Source organism: Zootoca vivipara, chromosome 3 (genome assembly GCF_963506605.1).
Source record: "Zootoca vivipara chromosome 3, rZooViv1.1, whole genome shotgun sequence".
NCBI lineage: Eukaryota > Metazoa > Chordata > Lepidosauria > Squamata > Lacertidae > Zootoca > Zootoca vivipara.
Genome location: NC_083278.1, coordinates 97599911 through 97617303, shown reverse-complemented (window position 1 = coordinate 97617303; position 17393 = coordinate 97599911). Strand labels below are relative to the sequence as shown.

At 41.2% G+C, this 17393-nt stretch overlaps 1 protein-coding gene across 1 annotated transcript in view; it reads right to left on the bottom strand.

The window, feature by feature from the left end:
• Positions 1-17393, bottom strand: part of EML4 (EMAP like 4) — a 162683-nt gene that overhangs the window by 101674 nt on the left and 43616 nt on the right. The gene's annotated exons all lie outside the window — the stretch shown is intronic.

Genomic DNA, 17393 nt, shown 5'->3' with positions numbered 1-17393 from the left:
GCATACTATTTACAGTGCAGAGGTAGCAGAAAACATGACCTCCTAGTCACTCTCAGAACCCGGCAATGGTGCCGGTCGGCTTCAAGGCCAGCGTAATAACCTGGGCACCCCGAAATGCCACCCCTTCGCCCTGCGTTTGGGCTCCCGCCTCAATTTGGGCGCCGGAAGGAGCGGTGCCCCTTCTTCCTCTGGCCGGCTGGGGCAGTGCCTGGGCTCCATCGTCTCCCTGAGCCGTCCCTCCTCCACTTGTTGGTCAGAGTGGTGCAGGGTCTCTGATGCCTCGCTGAGCCCTTCTTCCACCGTCTGTTCCCCAGAGCATTGCCAGGGCTCTGATGCCTCTCTGAGCCTTCCCTCCTCCATTCCGCTTCCCCCTGACCAGCTGCTAGTGCTGTCGCTGGGCGAAGTGCTGGTCAGGATGATGGAGGGAGGCTCCCTGTAAGGAGTCCCCCTGACAGGTATGTTTTGTTAATTTTATGTTTTCTCTAAGGAGCTGATGAACACAGAGGGAGACACCTTTTTAAAAAAAAGTTTTTAAGTTCCATTGACAATCTGTGTGTCAACTGTGAATACCAAACACCATGATTTAACTAATGCTCTAAAACATGCACTTTCATAGCTATTGGGATAATTTAAAAAGTGTACATGGTCTAACATTTACTACAGAAGGCATTTCACTATATGGCAGTCAAACATCAAACTCAGTTGGCCACACAAGCAAGAGCTGGCAGTCCCATGGTTTGTAGTACATGCAATTTTCCAACAAGGCTTCAGTGTTCAAGTTCCAACAGAACACTGAAACACCTTCTTTTTAAACTCTTTGCGAACAATGGATCAAATGAAACAGAACGGCAATTAACTTCACCTGAAGGGGATGTGGTGTATTTACCATGCTGTAAAATAATTGTGTCATGAGTACATTTCAAATACCTGGCAAGATAAGGCATCATGTAGCTTGAATTATGGAAGAGAGACGGAAGGAATCTGACCAAGGACAATGTTGTGTCGGATTTCAGTGAAATTAGGAAGGCTCAATTTAATCTTGTTATCATTTCTACCATGGGGAAAAAATCCAACAGCTTTTATTTAGTTCTTTTTTTAAAGAAACAATTCAGATAACTTTTCGTCAGCCTGGAATGTGGTGCCATAAGGTGAGTTGAGCGTGCTTTAATTACTGTAATTGGGATTTTACTTTATAAGTTAATTACCCACCCTGAAGCCTTTGGAAAGGGCAAGATTTAAATACAAATGTTATAGATCCAATTATTGGTAGCACAGAATGAATGCAGGAACCACAATAAAAAGAACCAACAACATTTTTTAGGAGTTCCACAAAGGAATGCATAGTTTTGGCATTCTGCTAGGGCTGCAGTATCAATTTTTTACTCTGTAACTATTTATAGTTTCAGAGCCAGTGTGGTGTAGCGGTTAAGAGCAGTAGACTCGTAATCTGGTGAACCGGGTTCGCGTCTCCGCTCCTCCACATGCAGCTGCTGGGTGAACTTGGGCTAGTCACACTTCTTTGAAGTCTCTCAGCCTCACTCACCTCACAGAGTGTTTGTTGTGGAAGAGGAAGGGAAAGGAGAATGTTAGCCACTTTGAGACTCCTTAGGGTAGTGATAAAAGCGGGATATCAAATCCAAACTCTTCTTCTACTACTACTACTCCCAAGCACATCACAGAAGTTTGAGATCCGAGGTTTCCTTCTCCAAAATAAATGAATTAAAATACACATTAACTTCAATCCAGGCAACAATGAGAAGGAGAAAATGCAGAAAAGCTATTCCATGTATAAGCAGTGCAGCACCACTATATATGAGGGGTTGCATTATAGCATAAGAAACATCTAATAAAATGCATATACTGCAGGCTGTCGTGCATTTTAACCCAAGTAGATCATAAAAAGTTCTCGAGAATGAGCTGATTAAGGCCTTACGGAAGAATTTGCACAAACAAAGTAACTCATCTGCATCTGGAGTCACTTTTCTCATGCAACACTCTTCAATCAAGTCTGTAGGAGCCCTTACTTTAATAGAAGAGCTTTCCCTGTATCCAATCTGATATGTAGAAGAGGCTTTTGGATCCAACCCAGAATGTATTGTTAAAATCTGAAAATTGGTACCCATTTCTCCTTAATTTCAAAGTGTGCTCCAAAGTAGTTAAGATGCTTTTACATCCCACAGAAAGCTGAAGTTTGCTATGCATGTAGTACAAAACACTGCAATTCCTGTTCAAGTAAAAAAAAAAAACCACTTCTACGGTAATAGCTAAAACTCAGAATAGTGTGTTTGCCTCTTAGTAGTTGAAATTATATTTGCATCCCACACTTCTTTTAAAAAAATCGTGAAGGTTATCCTGTTCCCCAACCAACCCAATTTTATCTTTATTGCCATTTGGTGTTGCATGTTAAGCAGAGGGGGGAATGGCCCAAATCACTCAGTAAACTTCAAGGCCACAATACCACAATTTAGAGGACGCAGCAAGCAAAATCACACATGGGACAAAATGCTAGTCTGCTGCAGCTCAGTTTTCATTCGCACATTCCAGTCTTCCTTCGGGTGGGTGAGTATGGAGAGAATTCAGAAATATGTGCTTATGCTTTCAAAAAGCAATCTTCATTTATAAAAAATAGAGCATGAGAATGAATACACACACATCAGAATGACAGATGTTTCAAAAGTATGTTGCTGTTGCTTTAGGCACAATAAATATAGTTTTCATTTGCTTATAAATGCAGAATGTTTTCACTATTTTTGCTTCTGTGCCAAGAACAAGAGCACCAAATTTGAGTTCGACAGATCTTTTTCACGTAAAGGGGGCTATATGGCTCTCGTGAAGATTAATCTGAAAAGGGATCAAAGAGAGAAAACTGTGTCAGCCAGGCAAGGTTAGCACGTGAGATTCTTGCCAGTAGGCATCTCCTACTTTTCAGCACCTCACATTCCACAGACCAGTACCAGTTAATGCTTTATCCACAGTAGTAAAACTTTTCAATTTCACATAATAGAATATAAATGGTCAGAATAACCACTTGCTACCAACCCTGACTCTACATAACGGTACAATGCCAGTCCAATATATAAAACTGTTGTATTAAGAGAATATTTTGAACAAAATTTGAATAATGAAACCAAATTTCAAATAGTCTGGGACGCTAGCAAGGCGGTCATGAGAGGATTATTTATCCAGCAAAATTCGATTTTTAAAAGATTTTTAAAAGATAAGAGAATGAAATTTTAAATAAAATAGCAGAGAAAGAAAAAGAATTAATAGGAGCACCAAACAAAGGAACAACAAAACAGGTGATAAAATTATTCCAATCACTATGTTAATTAATGAGAAAATAACATGGAAAATTAAGAAAACAAAGCAGATTTTTTTTTGAAAATGCTAATAAACCAGGGAAACTTTTGGCATGGCAATTGAGAAAAAGTGAGCAAAATAACTATGTGAATAAGATAAAGCTTAATGGTAGAATAACTGAGAAAACAAAGGAAATAAGGGAAGCCTTTGCAAAATATTTTACTGATCTTTACAAAAAGAGACCAGAGACGTTGACATTGATAGAAGACTATATCAAAAATAGTAAGTTACTAAAGATAACAGAGGAGCAAATGAGGATATTAAATACAGAGATATCGTCCCAAGAAGTAATTGAAGCAATAAACCAAACAAAGGTAGGGAAGTCTCCAGGGCCAGATGGAATGACAGCTAAATATTATTTTAAAAACTGAGTGACCAACTTGTGAACCCATTGAAAGATACTATGAATGAGGCCCTAATAACAGGGGAGGTTCCAGAAACATGGAAAGAGGCTTATATAACTTGGATGCCAAAACAAGATTCAGATGTAACATTGGTAAAAAAAAATTATAGGCCTATAACATTATTAAATAATGATTACAAATTGTTTGCATTTGTTTTGGCAAATGGATTGAAAAAAATTCTAAAAGATTTTATTCATTATGATCAATCTCGATTTCTTCCAGGCAGACAAAGCAAAGATAATATTAGAAATGTATTGAATATCATAGAATACCTGGAAGTGAGAAATGAGGGGGGAAAGCAGCATTGATGTTTATAGACGCAGAAAAAGCATTTGATAATGTGTCTTGGAGCTTCATGAGGAAAGTGATGGAGGAAATGGGATTTGGACCAAATTTTAATAGGGGGGTACAAGCTGTTTACTCAGAACAGAATGCAAAAATAATTGTAAATCGGCTGATAACAGATAAATGTAATATTCAAAAAGGAACAAGGCAAGGATGTCCATTGTCACCGCTGTTGTTCATTCTGCTCATGCTGGAAAACCTGGGACAGCAGGAAGAGACCCCAAGAGGTACAGATGTCTACTCCTGCTCTAGCATTCCCCACAACAGAAACAGATCAGCCAGTTATTTGCACCAGTCATACAAGTATGCTTATGCCGCTCTGAAATATCAAATCCTGGGTCCTGGAGGACTCTCCAAGAGTATTAATACTTTAATAGTTTTTAATAGTTTTAAGTGTTCAATGCATTCTCTCCATAATCTTTGTAACAGCCCTGCAAGGCACACCAATAATGTTGTTTATTTATTTATACACTTTGTGCCTTTCTGTCAACACACTCAAAGCAGCTTCTATTTAATAAGGATTTACAGTCTATGAGACATGAACCCAGTCTTGAGACATGAAAAACAACAACAACCCTCAGTCTTTTGGATTTTCTGCTTCTGCCCCTGAAATCGAACATGCAGCAAGGAAGGAAAAGCTGCATCTATGAGAACATATCCATCGATCAACCAACCAACCATCAATCAAATCAACCAATCCATCTAGGTTCTGTGTACAAAGGTCCCAGAAGATCCTTCATCCCCATTAGTAATTAGTTCTACAGGCATTTCAGACAAATATAAAATTTCCAGAAGAAGTTTGAGAGTTTCTTTGAGAACAGTTTTTGGATTTTAACAAATGTTACAAAGATTTAAAAAGTGTGCATGTGTGTTTAAAAAAAAAGAAGAAAAATGAGATGTATACAGAAGATTCCTAATTAAGTTCTGCTTGGCATAAAATTAAGGAATATGACTAACTTAGGTCCATCAATTTCAATGGGTCTACACTGAAAACTTAGCTGGATACAACCCTTGGTATCATTCCTGCATACACAAGCTATCTGGTTCGCAGTTCCTTTTGTCTTAACATGCTCAGAATAGAAGCGGCAAGCAGTTAATTGTATTGACCCAGTGAATTTTTATTGTGCAGTGGTGACTCAGAGAAAGGGCAAGTCTAAAACATACTTCAACAAGTTGTTATGCAGGATGTAGCACTTGTCTCCCAGTGTGACCCATTTCCCTTTCCTCCCAAGTCAAAAAGCTAAACACTGTAAATCAAAACCAACTTGTTACAAATCCAACTGAGCCCCGCTGGATCCCGAGGGTTATTGCTATCATCTTTCCCACCTACCCTCTGAGTCTCCCTGCTGTTTTGCCTGAAGATTATTATTATTATTATTTCTGCATAGCAAATCACTCAGCTTGGAGGAGAATTCATGAAACATTTTCCAAAGTGCTATAGAGAGCAGTATGGTGAGTTGGCAGTCCAGGGCCTGACTAACTTTGCAATTTCTTTTCAGGCATTGCATCTGCATATCTACCTACATTATTATTATTATCACTCTTATGTATGCATTCCCTTATGCCAAAAATGCCCCAAGGCAACATACGGTAAGCAATATTGCAAAAAAACCCACCAAAAAACCCACCTGAATACAGCATAATTTTATAACATGCAAACAGGCGCAACAAAAAATAGCAATGCACTAAATTAAATAGAAATAGAAACTTCACAACCTCGACATGATCCCCATAAATATAACCAAGCTAGCAGATAGTCCCAAAGCTACAGAGAAGCTTGAAAGATCAACAAATACCAAGGAGAAAGAGAAAGTCTTGTGCGGGTGCCAAAAAGATGGCAATGACAGCACTAAGGAGACAGTGTTAAAGTGTTCAATCTATATACTTATAAGGGCACCAAAGGCCAGATTCAATTAACAAGTTCTGCGGGGGGAAGTCCACACAAGGGCCTCTGCAAGTGCTTTCCCCTCCTCCCAAACTGGATCGTTGGGGGGGGGGTGTCAGGAGAACCCCCCCCAAAGAAACCCAGCATGCATGCAGGGAGAAGAAGGGGGGTGTCTTTCCATCCGGCAAGCTGAAAAGCTTTACTGACAGAACAAATACTGCAGCGCTATGTTGAATTCCTCCAACAGAGGTCAAGAAAAGAAATAGGGCTCCTAAAGGCTTGTTGAATCCATCACCAGGGAGATGGAGACGGGAGAGGGGAGAGAGAGAGAGAAAGCTCTAAAAACTGTGAAGGAGCATCTTTTTCAGCGCCACATTTGCTGATGAGGAAAGGGCCAAAGGGGTTGTGTCGAGAGAAGGTGCAGACAGAATGTCAAGAGGCATCACAGCAAGTTCCTCTGCTGAATCCTCGAGTCTCTCAGCACAGGAAAGTCAACCCACTTCAGTGAAGCCAGCTCAGAGCTTCAGCAAAAAAAGATGGATAAAGAAGCAAGAAGTGTGCTGTTTGGACAAATAACCTATGGAGGGATCCAGAGTCTTAAAGAGGAGCAATAATACTGCTGCTGCTGCAATGATCAAGGAATGGCAGCGTTAAATTTCAGTTCCCAGGGAAGCCTGAAAGCTGTGTTAGCTTGCATTATGAAGACTGATTAACTTGGTTCACAAGGAATGTGAAACATAGACCAGGAGAGGTCAGGATAGTCCAAGCTGAGGAATGAGTCTTGAGGGGTTTTAGCTATCTGACAGACCACTTCGACCTACAAGATGATAAGCAGGCTATTCTCATTCAGCACTTATAGCATTGGAGAAAATGTATGATCTCCATGAGGGCAGGGGCCATAGCACTGCTTTCCATACAGCAAAGTTCTAGGTTCAATCCCCAGCATCTCAGCCTGGAAGAGATCCCAATCTGGAATGCAGTTGCCAGTCGGTGTAGTAGACAGTGATCAACTGCATGGAATAACTGTCTGACTCAGCGTAATGCAACTTCCCATCTTCCTAATGTCACTTGTTGGCAGCAAGAATTCGTACACAGAAACAAGGAAGCACAGAGGCAATAGCCATCTTCATCTGCTCAAAGAGTTTGTGTCCAAAAGTCCAATGCATAAGCTACAGTCCAGGATGACTTAGGGCTTTTTTTGTTTGAAGTTTGATCTTTGATCATTTCTATCCTACATTTCCAAAACTCAAGAGCTCTCCTATTTCAACTGAATCCACTTTAAAAAATATATAATCAAAACCTTTACATACTAAAGACTAACATTCCCAGTATAAACCTGATACTCGCAGGTTCTCGATGTGCAGGTAGGAGGAACAGGATGTCACTGTCTGACCTCAGCCCCCAACCTCCATATACTGGGGCAAAGGCATGAATGGGCTTCTATGGGCATGGACAATTCCATGCAACCATGGACACATGTGAAAGGGCCTGCGCGCATACAGCTGGAGTGTGCACACAGAAGCATCCTTCTGAAACTTCACATCAATATAACTTGATTGTAGCCAGCAGGCACAATTCCACTCCTTGGCTCCATGCATGCTGAACCCAAGGCTGGAGACAACTTATACACAGCAGGTGGGAGAAGAAGCCACAGCGGAATCCTAATACCCAACTTTTTTTTTGCCCTTCCTCTGGTTCTCATCCTCTTCAGTTGCTCTAAGCAGGATGCTAATACAGGAAGGAAGGCAAAATAGTTGCACAAATGAGGAAGTGAATGTAACAGTAAGCATGTTTGTGGGTAGGTGATAAAAGGGCCAAGCTGTGAACAGGAAAAGGTCATAGGAAAACCAAAAAATAATGCTGGTTTCCAAGTCCTAGGATACTTAAAGGGGTAGATGAATGCCCTGATATAGAACATATAGCAATAAGGTGTTCAAAAATGAAAAATAAGGGCGGGAAAAGCACTGAAAAGATTTGTGAAGTTCCAGGCTTCGTAAAGACTAATGGAGCAGAAATATGGGTGCATATAAATCACAAGCAGGGAGAGTGCTGCTGCATTCAGGTCCTGCTTGCAGGGTTTACATAGGTATCTGGCGGGCCGCTGTGAAGTACTGCAGAAATAAAACTGCTAGCATATCTGCAAAGCTAATCAGGGTCTGGTATGGTTTCAAATGTGGATGGGAGACCACAGGTTGAGATTCCTGCATTGCAGTGGGTTCCTTGGGATCCCTTCCAGCTCTATGATTCTATCATTCTAAAACAGAGTGGTGATTCAACAAGGCTTTTATGTTCTTACCTGTTACTGAGAATACATCTGATGATGTGGATTACAGTCCACAACGGCGTATGCCTTAATGAATTTCTTATACAGCAATACTAACAAGACTGGGCAACAACGAGGGATGGTGCAGCCACAAAGCCACTGCCATGAGCCCTGGTACTCAAGACTGGCCAGGGGCAGATGCTACTTGGAGCCTGAAGTGATGGCACTGAGGTGGCTTGGAATCCAGTGGATCCCAGGTCAGGTCAGCCTCTCACCACTCTGCTTTGGGGCTTTCCACAAGCTACCCCAGAATCTCAGTGGTTTCCAGGGTTAGGATTGCACTTTTGTCAGCGAAAACAAGGTGGTCCACACCAGAGGAGTCATGTCAGCATCACTCTGAGGGCAGAAGCTGGTGGAGCTGTTGTATAGGAATGCCTCCACTCCATTCAACCCAACTCCACACACACACACACACCCCAACAAGGTGGATGGAGATTTGGAATGCAGCCTCGGCCTTTAGGATGCCATAGGACACTTTGCGTTCATTGCTGCGACACGGACTACCACATCTCCCCCTCTGAAAATTAGTAAAAAATGATCAGACCTGTGTGCGTCTCCGATCTGCATGTACTCAAATGCTTGTGAATACTCTTTGAGCGCAGACGTTTCCAATGTCAATTCACTGAGCACACCCAGGAGGAATATACATCTGGAATGACTTCCCCGGTTGCCTCTAGTAAAGAAGCTATCCCAAACATGAGAACAATCTGCATGCACAGGAGCCTTCCAAAGGACATCACTGGATAATGCCAACATTCCTAGGTCTTGGTTAAAAACAACTGCCAAGTATTGGAACAATATAATGTTTTTCACATACCTCTGGATCAAGTATTCAAGACTGAAGCATTTTGTAAATGTATGAAAACCACGAGTCTGTCTTTAAACTAAAATCCCCTTAAACAAATGAATTCTGCACTATTGTGCAATCTGTTAAAAAAAAAAAGCAAAGAGCAATTCTGCATGCATAATGACTTTCACTCCGAGTTTCAAAGGGATGTCCTTTGTTTCAAAAAGGCTATCCCTTTATCCCAGCACATCAGCCTGTCATAAAACATGTGTACTGCTTATTTTAGAAAACCAGAACTCTGGCATCTAAAGAACAGATGCTATACCTCTGTGGTGTCATCTTTGATAAGGCAAATTTCCATAGCTGATTCTTAGTGGAAACCCAATAGTCCCCTTGACGGTTCTGACTCCTGACGTTTCTGAGAAGTCATAAATGTACTGTTCTTTAGGAGAAAAATATCTCCCAGGATAAATTTAGCTCTTCCATTGACATTTTATCAGATGCATGGCGTGTTCCCTGCTGCTACTCTATTCTTGTTCTTAGAACATGCAAATCAAATACTATCTGGACAAGATGTTCAGTAACAGGTGGGCATGGCAGACTTTTAACAACAAAAATATTGAGCATTTTCCGCATTACAGTTTTGCAAACAATAAAAGCAAGTGAACACCCTAGGTACCTAATAATAGTTATCTTCAGGCTTCTTCAGAATAACATTTCATCCTGGGGAAAATTGACTCTGGCTTACAATGTTTGTACAGGACTGGATACAAAATGAGACCTAATTAACTTTATTATGTGCACAAATCTCTTGTACACTTTAAGCAGATTTGGAAATACAGAGTGCTCTCACTCTTCAGTATACGTCTTCATCTTGCATTAGCGTAAGGCTGATTTTGCAACCCAGTGTAAATTGGAACAATTTACGGTTTAATTTGATCCAAGACTCCCGGTTGGCAATTAAACTTTAATTAGAAATTGCCTGGTATGCTAAAGATAGAACACTAGTCAACAACTGCAGGCCTTTCCACAAGCAGTTGCAATAAGGTGAGCGAGCACAAAGAGGTGGGAAATGCATGTAAGTCACATCCTAAAATGTATCTGAGGCTGCTGCAGATACCCTCATTCTTCCTAACAAAAATCATCATCAATGTTGGTATTCTCTGGACAGGAGTAGACATGTCCCAGATCTTCTCCTTTAGTGAAGCTAAATAGGTCCACCTTAGACAAAGGCAGGAAATGGCTTGAGCAAAGAGTGGAATTTTAATTTACTGAAGATACAGTGCCCACAGATCTGTTGATTTCAAAGTTCTACAGGGATCCAGCAAGGAGGAAAGTAACTGGTGTTGTTACTACAGGCAATCAGTTACTACAGGCAACCAGGGAGGGCTGAAGAGCCATTGCCAGGTATCTACCCCTACAACAAAGCTAAGCATTTCATCTGAACATGATATACAGAGCATGAAGATAGGTAGCTTTCCAATAACTTGGGACATACTCTTCAGCAATCTGGTGCCCTCCAGATGTTTTGATCTACAACTCCCTTCAGCCCCAGCCAGCACCCCCATTTTGGAAGTCGTAGTCCAAAACAACTTTGGAGGATACCAGGCTGGCAAAGGCTGGCTCAGGGATTAGACTCACCAGCAAAAAGCTGAAGAACCAGAACATTTGGGCTATAAAAATAAACTGTAAAGTCATTAAGATGCAAGCAGGTACACCTGCATGCTCAGGCATATCCTGAGGCCTATAATTATTTGTAGAGTAGTGCAAAAGTCAACGCTGAAAGCAATTTCACAACAGTAGATTGTGTCGGCTTGTTTTTCCTTGATCATAAAAATCTTGCACTGCAATGCTCAATTTTATGTTGCAAAGGACCATGCAATCATGATCTGGTTTCGGCATAATCAGCTGCTGGTATTCATGTGAAAGGGTACAATCTACAGCAGGCATCCCCAAACTGCGGCCCTCCAGATGTTTTGGCCTACAACTCCCATGATCCCTAGTTAAGAGGACCAGTGGTCAGGGATGATGGGAATTGTAGTCCAAAACATCTGGAGGGCTGAAGTTTGGGGATGCCTGATCTACAGCCTGAAAGAACCTTGCTAGTTAAGCTGCACTTCCAAGTTCTCTCCTAACTTTTATGTACGTCACTAAAGAGGGTAGATGTATCTCCCTATCTGTCCAGGTTAATGTCTTTCACTAGTGGAGCATTTCTTATGTGTCGATTTCTACTCTGCAACTTGATTTGGATGCATTTCCAGATAAAAAGTTCCAGTAGCAAAGCAAGGAGCAAGATTTTTACCCAAGACTCCGGAAAGCTGCTGCCAGGCGAAGTAGACAAATTGACTAATAGCCTCACCTAAGGGACTGAATTTTTCACCTATTAGGACCCATGTCAATGAGAAGCTATGCGTTCAGTGCTGTGAGGCCACCTTTATGGAAGTTCCTCCCAACAGAAGTTCCAACAGTTTCAGAAGCCTGGTTAAAACCATTTTATTTCAGGAGGCCACCTTTATGTGATGAATGCTTATCTGATGTTTTAAAACAGGCATCCTCAACCTTGGCCCTCCAGGTGTTTTTTGGCCTACAACTCCCATGATCCCTAGCTAGCAGGACGAGGGGTCAGGGATGATGGGAATTGTAGTCTCAAAACATCTGGAGGGCCGAGGTTGAGGAAGCCTGTTTTAAAAGTTTCTAACGTTCTTTATTTACATTTCTGAGTCCTGAAATTTCTGTCATTTAAAATATTTTACATTTTTGTATATTTTTTATTGTTCTAAGCCCCTAGGACCTGGGTGGTAAAAGCAGGGTATATTTTTTAAAAAAATAACTAAATGAAATCCACAAACATTACAAGTGCCTTGAATTATCATCCTGAAATGCTTCCCTTAACCTCCTAGAGATTCAACAGCACAATAGAAGCTTTAAAGAAATGTTAGGATAGCCACTAGAACAGGCACCCCCAAACTGCGGCCCTCCAGATGTTTTGGCCTGCAACTCCCACAATCCCTAGCTAAGAGGACCAGTGGTCAGGGATGATGGGAATTGTAGTCCAAAACATCTGGAGGGCCGTAGTTTGGGGATGCCTGCACTAGAATGAAGGCCTTTTAGGAATGGCACAAAAACTACTTCTCTGGGTAAGAACATACGTTAATGGGAAATAAATACAGATTCATTAAATAAAAATGCAAAGCAGAATGATCAAAAATGAGATGTTCTTCACAATTTTTACAACACCTGTAAAGATGGCTATCATTAATTCAAGTAACCATTATGTACAGGCATGTTTGGAGAAAAAGGATTAATCATGAACTTGGCAAAGAAGTATTTGCCGCTGGGATCCAAATTTTCAAAGTGTCTGAATGGGAAAATTCAACTGTTCTGATATGCAAACTACACATTTGCTTATATCTGTGTGGACTGCTGCAGGCATAAAGGGGCGCATATTCTTTTGATAGCCTGTTTTAACAACAAATTTAGCAGGTAGGGATTCCCCCCCCTCTTTAATTAGATTGTTAAAATCATAGAATTCTAGAGTTGGAAGGGGCCTTGGGGATCATCTAGTCCAACCCCCTGCAATGCAGAAATATGCAGCTGTCCCATATAGGGACCGAACCTGCAACCTTGGTGCACCACACTCCAACCAACTGAGCTAATGAAAATACTATCTACATTTTTATAACAATCCCAGGTAGAGATGTGAAGTGGTGTGTGTGACCATAATGCAAGAGAAGGTGTTCTGAACATGCAATGCTCAAGCAAACAGTTCACTGTTGCAATGGGAAATTTGCAGTTCTGGTGTTCTACTTCAGCTTGTACAAACCATGATTACCTTTCTCCTTCCTATAGGTCCCTCTGCATGACCGAAATCTGCTCCAGAGAGTTGGGTACCTTCTGGAGCAGATGAGGGGGAGTGCAGGGGTCTCGAAAGGAATGGGAAGCCCTATCACATTCACTAATGTTCTAGCACAATAAGAATATATCAGGCTTTGGGGGCAATGTCTCTTCATAAACCGATTTCCATCAATCAGAGAACAGCAGAATATATACTCTGCTCTATATATTTATTTGTAAGGTTGATTTATATATGGTTTTAATCCTATTAATGTTTAATTTTTTTAAAAAAAGTGTGTTTCTCCCCCCATGTTTTTAAATGTTCTTATTTAACCTGTAAGCCACCTTGAGTGCCTGATAATTAATTAATGTGACTCGAGGCTGAGAAAGGCTTCTCTAGAGGAAAAGGAAGTAAATCTGGAAACTAATCCTATAATACTAAAGCTAATTCATGGAGCGATTATTGTTATGTACGTAGTGCTATCCATGCAATAAGGAGAAGTATCAGAAATATGGAAAATTAAGTGGTTTATAAAGGTTTTTTAATAAAATAAAGTAAAAATTAAATCTACGGGCTTGGGGGACCTCAAGATTTGAAAAAATACAGGTATCTGAGGGTGTGTAAGCTTGGGTGGGAGAGGTAACTCAATGAAGACTGAGCATGCAGACAGTGATCAAAATTAGTCAGGCGCCAGGTGCATTTTGCACCTGGCTTTTGATCACTTGAGACCAAATTAAGATGCCTGGATGCCAAACTGGCACGTGACATCTCCACTATCTGGAGGTGCATGCCTAGGGACAATTGGATCTGCATTGTTTTCACACATGAATACCCCGTCCTGTAGAATTCTATCAAGTTTTATTTTATCTGCACAATCAGAATGGATTTCTGGAAACAAAATGCTTTTTTCTCTGCAGCCTGAGCAGCAGCAGTCACCATTAGGAAAAAGAGGTCAGAATGGGTCCTGATCAAGTGACTTTTTCTCTCTAGGTTCTCAATGCTCTTGGCTCAAGGTTGTCATCTGAACTAGCCAGATGTTTAATTGAGAATCAAATCATTTGAAATATAAGACTTCAGAGCCATCTTGCCCCAAAATGTCAACTAGACATTTGGTGACTGTAACCTTGGTTTAAGGAGCCATTAGGCTCCTAGCTTATACATTTGAGTTTCTAACACTGCAATGATACACACAGTGTGGCCACAGATTGCTGTGTATCTTTGGCAGCACAGGGAGATGAAATAAAGAGGATGGTCAAATGAAATGCATCCTTTCAGGACAGGCACCACTCATTTTTACATCTGTGTAAAACCCTACCAGTGCCTAATATGTTCATGCAGTCAGTTCCAAACTATTGCTTGAGGGGTGGGAACTTGAAGTCTACTTTACTACCTCAATAAAGCATCTGCAAAAGGTCAAAGTGCTGCCAAGAGTTGCCATCAAAGACAGTTGTTGTTGTTGTTTAGTCGTTTAGTCGTGTCCGACTCTCTGTGACCCCATGGACCAGAGCACGCCTGGCACTCTTCCAGTGTCTTCCACTGCCTCCCGCAGTTTGGTCAGACTCATGTTGGTGGCTTCGAGAACACTGTCCAACCATCTCGTCCTCTGTCGTCCCCTTCTCCTAGTGCCCTCAATCTTTCCCAACGTCAGGGTCTTTTCCAGGGAGTCTTCTCTTCTCATGAGGTGGCGAAAGTGAGCCTCAGCTTCAGGATCTGTCCTTCCAGTGAGCACTCAGGGCTGATTTCCTTCCGAACGGATAGGTTTGATCATAGACAGTACTCTGTACTAAAAGCCACCTACCAGAATCCATCAAACTCTGTTGCTGCCCAACTGCAACTGAAAACAATTAGCAAACAAAGCCTGCCAGCAAAACTGTGCTCACTTGAAGGAATTTTACAACTTCTAGCACCGCTCCAGAAGAATGGATGTTAATACGCTTGAGCTGTCGCTTTACTCCAATACCGGTAGATACAAGCACCAGATATTATTACAAGGAAAGGACAAAGATTACAGGAAAGACCTGAAGGCAGCTTCAAAGAGGTGTGGTTGCTAAAACCCTACATGGCGCAAGTCAAAAGAGAATTAATTTTGGCACACTCGACTTCCTGTATTCAAAGAAAACCTGATAAGGCTACCTTTTCTTACAGTAATAAACAGTTATTGGGACTAATTTGCATTTGAGGTCAGAGGGGGGGGGAGATGTACTACAAAACAGGATACCACTAGAGCAGAACATTTGCACATAGTCTCACATTTGTAGCTTAAGCCATTATTATTATTATTATTATTATTATTATTATTATTATTATTATTATTATTCAGACTGAGCACAGCTCAAGCCACTAGCTCAAGTCTAAAGCTGTCACCAGGCAGGTGAAAAGTGCAGGTGCATGGATCCTTTTAACACCAAACCTGGAGATGTCTTATTATTCAATCATAATGTTCTGGGAAAATATCTCTCACTCTCTGCCTAACCCACTTCTCATTGATGTCGGGTGGCCTTGTACACTAATCAGGGATATTTAGAGGGAGGAAGAAAAAGAAGTTATTTTTGCTAACCACCTGGTTGGTTCTTCATTTCTGTCCTAGCTCTTAAAACTATCCTCTGGGAAATTATCCTGTAATTGGTAATTGTTCTGTTGCAGGGATGGGAGCCCTTCTGACCCTCTGGGCCAGATCTTTATCTCTCACTGCCACCCCTGTGTGCCAAATTTTGGCAGAAGGGCAGGTGCACTCTCTCCCACTTCAGCAATTAATGCAAATAGGTTTCAGGTAAATTGCGTGTAACGAAGTAGCACTTCAATTAAGAAATAATATACCTTGCAATATATGGAGGAATTGCAACATTTCCTCTACCTGATTTCAATGAACAGCTCTCTCTATGTGTTCCTAGTTATTCAATGGAAACAGCATTAACTTTTGCAGAGTAATCATATTGCACAGAGTAATTAGACATTTCAAAACAACGGGGAGGAACCTCACATAGACAACTACTTCGTTCACGCACCACAATTTTAAATGCTTTTGTTTGTTCTATTTCGAATTGTATTGTTTTGATGCTTTTTTTAAAAAAAAAGCCCCCAAGAGCAAAGTTGCAATAAAAAAATTAATAAATAATGATATGAGAACACCAAGAAAAAGATGCCTATCAATAAGAGTAGTACTTTGCAGGAGACACAGAACTCATGTAGGAGGTTCTCCACCCACCTTCCATTTGCTACAATGCTGTGGGTTAGGTTAGGTCCAAGGTCATCCAGAGGGATCATAGATAAAACAGAGACTTGAACAGAACATGGATCTCACTGTACCACACTGGATCTCCAGTAACAAGGAGAATATGTTGCAGACTGTAGATTTTAAGCTTCTGAGTGTTGAACAGGCCACCCACTTTTTAATTTACATATTATAAGAAAGGCACATTAGCATAGTGGAAACTTCCAAGAACCCCCCAGCTGCATAAATGATATTCTAACACAGGGTTTCCCAAACTATGGACCACCAGTGATCCGCAAGCTTCATTCAGTTGGTCAGAGGCATGTCTATGTTAAATATTCATACTGATTTCAACTGTATTTTTACTGCTTCTTTTATTTGTTACATTGCAATTTGTTGCATTGCAATTGGAATTCTAAGGAATGCAAATTGCAGTTCTATAAAATACAATGCAAGAAATAAAAAAGCAATTGAAAATCATACAGCATCTAACACTGTGTATAACAGTTGCTACAACCTGGGGTGGGGGACCATTAGGTGGTCTGCCAAGACAATTAGCTACTTTTGAGCGGTGTGTGGGAAGCAAAGGTTTGGGAACCACTGGTCAAACTCAGGACAGTGGTGGGTGGGACAACATCGCACGTGAATTATGAGTTTCCTGAAAAATGCCACTCTGCAAAATATTTGTTTTCTTGTGATATAAAGTCAAAGGCCCCTACTTTGAAAATAATTTGACATGCAGAATTGAATCTGGTACTGAAGTTATAAACCAGTGATTCTGTGTGCCTGTGTGGTGTAGTGATTAAGAGTGGTAGACTCACAATTTGGGGAACCGGGTTCGCGTCTCCGTTCCCCCACATGCAGCTGCTGGATGACCTTGGGCTAGTTACACTTCTTTGAAGTCTCTCAGCCCCACTCACCTCACAGAGTGTTTGTTGTGGGGGAGGAAGGGAAAGGAGAATGTTAGCCGCTTTGAGACTCCTTAGGGTAGTGATAAAGCGGGATATCAAATCCAAACTCTTCTTCTTCTTCTCAAACAATGGCACACTGAAGACTACTTGTTGTGGTATAATTGATCTTTTCTAACCATTTCACTTGACTTTTATTGCAACCACATGGGAGGAGAGGACACTTCACAGGCTTCAATTAGCTTTGGGGCAGAAGGAGGAATTTTCTCTAAGACTTGCACATAGGACTGACTGGGGAGGATTAAACTTCCCCTTCTCTGCGCGATGAAGTCCCG